At 47.5% G+C, this 6,130-nt stretch overlaps 1 long non-coding RNA gene across 1 annotated transcript; it reads right to left on the bottom strand.

Annotated features, from left to right (window-relative positions):
- Positions 1–3,528: 3,528 nt before the first annotated feature.
- Positions 3,529–5,795, bottom strand: LOC146762006 (uncharacterized). The gene is made up of 2 exons (XR_014942819.1): positions 5,698–5,795; positions 3,529–5,543 (listed from the first exon to the last, which is right to left on the bottom strand). It is a non-coding gene; the product is annotated as an uncharacterized LOC146762006 (long non-coding RNA).
- Between the last annotated feature and the right edge of the window lie 335 nt (positions 5,796–6,130).

The raw sequence follows: 6,130 nt of genomic DNA, 5'->3' as shown, positions 1-6,130 counted from the left end.
CCGCGGGAGACCGCGAGGGAGGACGCCGGGGGGGAAGGATGAAAGGGCAGAGGAGGAGGGCGCTGCGTGTCCGTGTGCGGGAGGACGGCAGCGGCGAGGTGGACGCGGACCCCCGGCCGCCGGGGCCGTCGCTCGCTGCCCGGCTCGGCTTGGTGCGGCCCTGCCGGGTGCTGGCTGGCTGGCGGGCGCTGTGCTGCCGCCTCAGCAGGAGACCCGGGAGATCAAGTCCATCACCGCTGCCCTCCTCCCACACAACAATGATCCGCCGCCGCCGCTGCCGCCGCCGGAAAAAAAAAGAGGAGGGACGCGGCCGCCAGCCTCTTCTGCGGGCAGCGCTGCCATCCTCGGGGCGCGGGGGCAAGGGGAAGGGCGCGGAGCGGGCCCCCCCTCGCCCCGCCTGACGCTCGCCGGCGGCAGGGCGACGGCCGCAGCAACGCGGAGGAAAACACCGCCCTCCCCTCCCCGCCGCCGCCGCCGCCGCCGCCGCCGCTTCGGGGCCGGCGCAGGCCTCGGGGCCGCGGTGCGGGGCCGAACGCCGCCGGGGGCCCGGGCCGGGGCGGTAGGGCGAGGCGGGCGGCCGTGCGGTGGGGCCGGGCCGCTCGGCGCCGCTCTCGGAGCCGGGCGCCCGAAACACGTGGGTTTGACACACGCACCGCACACGGTCTGCCGGGCGGAGGCGGAGGGGGAAAGAGCGGCACCGAGCGGCTCCTCCTGACGCCGGAGCGCCGGCGCGGTACCCCCGGCCGGGCGGGCTGCCTCAGCCGGGGCTAATGGGGTCGGCTTAAGCCGCTCCGGCACCTGTCAGCAGGCGGGAGCTCTGCCCGCTCTACGCCGGCCCAGGGCCATCTTGAGGCGGTGGGTGTCGGCGCGGCTGGTTGCCGTTGTCTTTCAGTTCTCGCAAGCAGAAGGCCCCAGCGAGAGCACCGCAGTACTGTGTGGGAGCCTGGCTTCCCTCCGGCGTTTCCTTAGTCCTCTGGCTGCGAGTGCAGGGCCTGCTGCACAGTATCACGATGCCTTGTGTGTTTGATGCCAGCCCTCCTAATGTAACTGGGTGCAAACAGAGCTGGGACTGTAAAGGGCTGCTGGCTGCTTCATGCCATTGTACAGCAGAGGAATCATAGAATCATTGAAGTTGGACCCACCACCACCATGCCCACTCAACCATGCCACATCTCCACATTTCTTGAACACCTTCGGAGCTGATGACTCCAGCAGCTCATCACTCTTTCGAGAATTTTTTTCCTCACGCCCACCCTGAACTTGCCGTAGTTCAACTTGAGGCCATTTCCTCTCATCCTATTGCTGTGACCTGGGAGAAGAGGCCGAACCATACCTCGCCACAACCTTTCACGGAGTTGCAGACAGCAATAAAGTCTCCTCTGATTCACTAGACTGAACAGTCCCAGCTCCTTCAGCTGCTCCCCATAAGAATTGTGCTTCAGATCCTCCACCAGTTTCATTGCCCTTTGCTGGTTATGCTCCAGGGCCTTGATGTGTTTCTTGTGATGGGCCGAAAACTGAACACAGTGCGCAAGTACTTCTTTGCCACCTGGACACACTGCTGGCTGATGTTCACCTGGCTGTTAGCAAACACCCCCAGATCCTTTTACTCTGTGGTACTCGTGCAGTGAGAGAAAAGCTGAGTGGTGATCTGTAGCTAGTCCTCCAGGACATCAAGGAGATGTCTAGTCCATGGCTTTTCATCTGATAAAGTGCACAAATAAAGGGACAATGTCTGCCAGTATCCTCTGTTCATTTTTCAAAGTCTCTGCCAGAGTTTGCGACAAAAGGAATGTGTTTGAGGCCCAGCCCTGGTGCTTGTAGGCTGAGAGCACACATGGCTTTCCGACCCACAGCACTGAAAAACTGAGAGGCTCTTTTTGTTCAACAGGTAGGAGGAAAGACACAAAGCTCTTCTAAGAATGTTGCGGAAGTTTCTCAACATTTTAAAACTCACAGGGGGATTTTGTGGTCTCATTACAATTGAGTAGCATTTGGAATCATCATAGAATCATAGAATGGTCTGGATTGAAAAGGGCCGTAATGATCATCTAGTTTCAACCCTCCCCGCCATATGCAGGGTTGCCAACCACTAGACCAATTAGCTCAATTATTGCACATTTCACATCTTAAGAAGACAATAACTAAAAAGAGGGACTGGCAAAGAATTCAGGAAGGCTGAGGTCATGTGATGACTAACGTCTGTGTCTCATCCTCAGAGGAGCAAAGAACAGTGGAGAAGTGGGCAGATGTCCTAGCCAAAGGCTTGTGTGTATGAGGGCAAGAGCCCTCTCAGGTGATTTGGAAAGTCAATGGGAGGTGAGCTCACAAGATCTGTACAGGCAGATGTGAGGCCATTGGGTGGAGTGACAGTTGACATGACAAAGCCAGCCACAGCTGCTGTTGGATCTGTTGTCCCTCCCATGGCTGGAGCTGTCTCACCTCATAGGCCTCATGCTGGCATAGGGCATGGCCTTTCTTGTGGGCAAAATGCTTATAATCTTTGTGAGGGTGCAAACATGCCTGTGGATCAATTAACATGCCACAGGTGTGGTGTCATAGGAATGAGGCTGTGTAGCAGTGTGAAGCAGGAGAGGACAATAAGCTGAGAGTTTCTGTTTGTATAAGTATTTTTGTACTAACAGCAACATTATGTTTGATAGGAAGGTCCCCTTCTTTGTCCTTTGGTGAGTGTATGGCATGCCCCTGAAGCATAAATGAGAGTAAATCCTGAGCTCAGTGCCCCATCATGACCTGTGGCTGCACCCATGTGAATGTTTCGTCATTATTTTTCAAGGCTATGGTGAAAAGTACAAACTCATTTGTTTTCCAAAGAAAGTAAACTGTAAGCTCTGCTCTAGGTAGGTACCAATCTGACCACCTCCAGTTCGTGCTGAAGATCATGGGGTTCTGAACTAGTGGCTGGTCCATGGGACCACTTTGAACTGATGCCATGATGGGGAATCATAGAATCAATCACAGAATCATAGAATCACTCAGGTTGGAAAAGACCTTAAGGATCATTGAGTCCAACCATGACCTAACCATACTGCCCTAACAACTCCCCTCTAAATCATGTCCCTGAGCAGAACATTGAGTCTGAACAACTTGAATTTAAGCTGAATTACAAACTCGAGGTGGAAGCTAGCTGCCTTTCTTCACTTGCTCATGTCAGCTGAGCTGAACTGCCTGCCAGGTTAGACACAGCCTGTGTCAGTGCTTATGTGCCAGGCTGCAGATGATCTGTGTAGAAGGACCCTTTCTTGCAAGGAAGTCTCATGGCTTTTGAAGACAAGATTGCATGTATCTCAAAGCATTAAATCAATATTTGATTCTCTCTCCTGAGATTGCATTTGGTTTTAGGTAGCTGTATCACCAGTAATGTATTTATTCCTAATAGCACTAGGTTTTACTGTGAGTGAAGTCATTCCTCTTTGTCAGGGGTCTGTGAAAAACTTGTAACTGAGACTGTGGAACAACACTGTTCAGAGCTCTCTACTTGTACATATATTTTAGTTAAAGCTGCTGTTTTGTTTCAGTTCTGATGGATTTTATTTATTTATTTATTTTAGGGGAAGGAAACCTTTAGTGCTTTTCCTGAATCAGAAAAGAAGTGGCAGAGGAGCCTCCAAACTGCTTATAAATACATGATTTTAACATGCCATCTGGAGTTTTCAGGTGAGCTGATGTTTGAGAACTCCCTCTTCTCATGTCCAGCAAAAACAAACCACCACAAAATTAAAGCTTCCTAAATCAACATTTCAGCACTGCACATGTGGCTCACAATGTTAATTATAAAGCATCCGTAGTGATTAATTACTTTGTCACAAAATTATGCTCAGGCCTGGAAATTTTGAGACACCTGAGCTGTTTAATGGAGTATGACTAGAGTAGGTCCATTTGGGGATTTATTATGTATTTGTAAGGTAGTTGAGACTTTTTAACACCAGTAGATAGTGGATCAGATCCCTTAAATCTGTTATTAATTTGCATCCGATTAGGTCATTTGTGAGCTTCCCTTAACTTTCTGTCTTCCTACTGCCTAAAGAAATGGAACAGTTTCACTTTAAGAATGGTTTCCATTTAGCTCATAACCTGTGCTGAAATGTCCTGGGAAAATATTCGCATAACTGATACTCTCTGGGTTATAGAAATTAAAACTATTAAACTTTTTTAAATAAACAGACTTTTTTTTTTAAGGTTTGTCTGTCTGTCTTTTCATTCATCTTTTCTGTTTATGGAATGAATGTGGTTCTTGTGCGCTTTTCTTCCAGTCTAGGTCACATTTACGGTCATAAAACATAGTCCCTCAGATTCATTACAGAAACAAAATTGTATTTGGAACCTAAGAACAAGAACAGTTTCTTACATCTTGAAGTCAGTAGTTTGCTCAGCTGATGAGCTGAGGAAATAGGTCATTTTAGCTGTCTTGGGCAAAAAGCGGTGATTACTAATCGTTTCCTTTCTAGCATATTTTCTGTTATGCTACATTTCTTACTCATATACCAAACACTGTCTGTTTGTTTAATGGAATAATAAGACACAGAGAGGACAGCAGGAAATAATTAGGCACAATATCTCTACTTTTGATGGAAGAATAATCTAGCCCAGGAATATCTTGAAGCAGGGCAGTCAGTGGAGGAGAAGGAAGTTCATATGGATCATATAGGATCCTGTAGTGTATATTATGTTGTGTACTATAATACTCTGCAGAGGATTGTAATACGAATGATGAAACTTATCATCGAAAAACTTCCTTGTGCCTGGTAGCAATATGTGCCTGGTAGCAATCTGTGCCTTTAACTTCTGTTTACGTAACAGGGTCAAAGTCTGGAGTTATCTCCACAGCAGATTATATGAGGACAGTGCACTTTAGCTTTACTCATGCTGTCAGAAATGCAATGTGCAGGTCAGTGCATGAGCTCTAAGATGCCTAAAAATTCAGTCATTTCCTGAGTTTAAGGCAGGTTCATCACCTCAGACTACAAGATGGGAATCCTGGGAGGACCCTGCTATGCATCTTACTTCAGAAGAATGTCCCCATTTCTTTGTTGAGACTATTGCTAACTAGCTATAAGAAAAAATAAGGCCTGTGTTTTTTAGTTTCTGGTCTTCATCTATCCATCTCCAGTTGGCTATTTAACTGTCACCTATGCTTCGTGGAGTCACTGGAACTCTTCCAAACCTTAAATTCTACATAGATATTTTTCCCCTTACAGTCCAGTGATTGAGAAGCATTCAACACAGAAGAAATTCAAAGTAGTCATTAACAGAATTAGTGATCCCATTGCTCCATGGAGGACAGGCAAAATAGGTATCCCAAACTACAGAAATGGCCAGTGATTCCGATCTTTGTATGGCCTTGGGCTGGAAGAGAGTTGATGGCAACTGTCCTTTACTGACCGTTATCTGAGAAATTGGAAGGATATCCCCGCAGTCATGTTCTGCTTCTATCTTCAGTTATTCTTCACCTTGCAACATCTGCTTCTTGCAGTCAGAAGTTTTAATTTTTAACAGAATCCAGTGCATATTTCCAGCTCTTCCTACAACAACAGTTAAAACAATAAGACTGTAATTTCAAAAGGCTGTCAGTTATGACTGTGTGAATTCTCAGAATGTGTATTTACAGAATCTTTAAGGTTAGGTTCTGGTTCATATTTAGTGCTGAGCAATGAACGTGAAAACAAACCCTCTTACTTTTTTAGGGGACTGGCCACGCCCAAAGATTGGTTTTAAGGAATCTCCACCACCCAGCTGAAGAACAGTGCAGCCCTTTGTCCTTCCGACTCCAGTTCTGCAGAATGGAAAGAAATCTGCTCAGCCTCTTCTTTTCCATCAGGGCCAAGGAAACATGTATACACAAAACCTTTTCTTCTTACGTGCAAACTAGGTCTATATAACTACAATTACTGTGAGCTCATTCTTCTAAAAAGGCTTTGTCTCATGGGGTTAGTAGAACTTACCTTGTCTTATGGGCACCATGTTCTTGGGCTGTGTGCCTGGCAGTAGCTTCTATGCTATTGCAGTTGATAACCAGAAAGAATACAGAAATGCTATGGGAAAAGGCCATATATATATAACATTAGATTACATAAAGAGATAGAGCTGAAAGAAAAGATCAGAAAACAGC

This window comes from Coturnix japonica, chromosome 2 (genome assembly GCF_054131305.1).
Source record: "Coturnix japonica strain WE chromosome 2, WE-NBRP24, whole genome shotgun sequence".
Lineage (NCBI taxonomy): Eukaryota > Metazoa > Chordata > Aves > Galliformes > Phasianidae > Coturnix > Coturnix japonica.
Note: the sequence above shows the minus strand (reverse complement) of the source record. Positions and strands in the feature narration are given on the sequence as shown.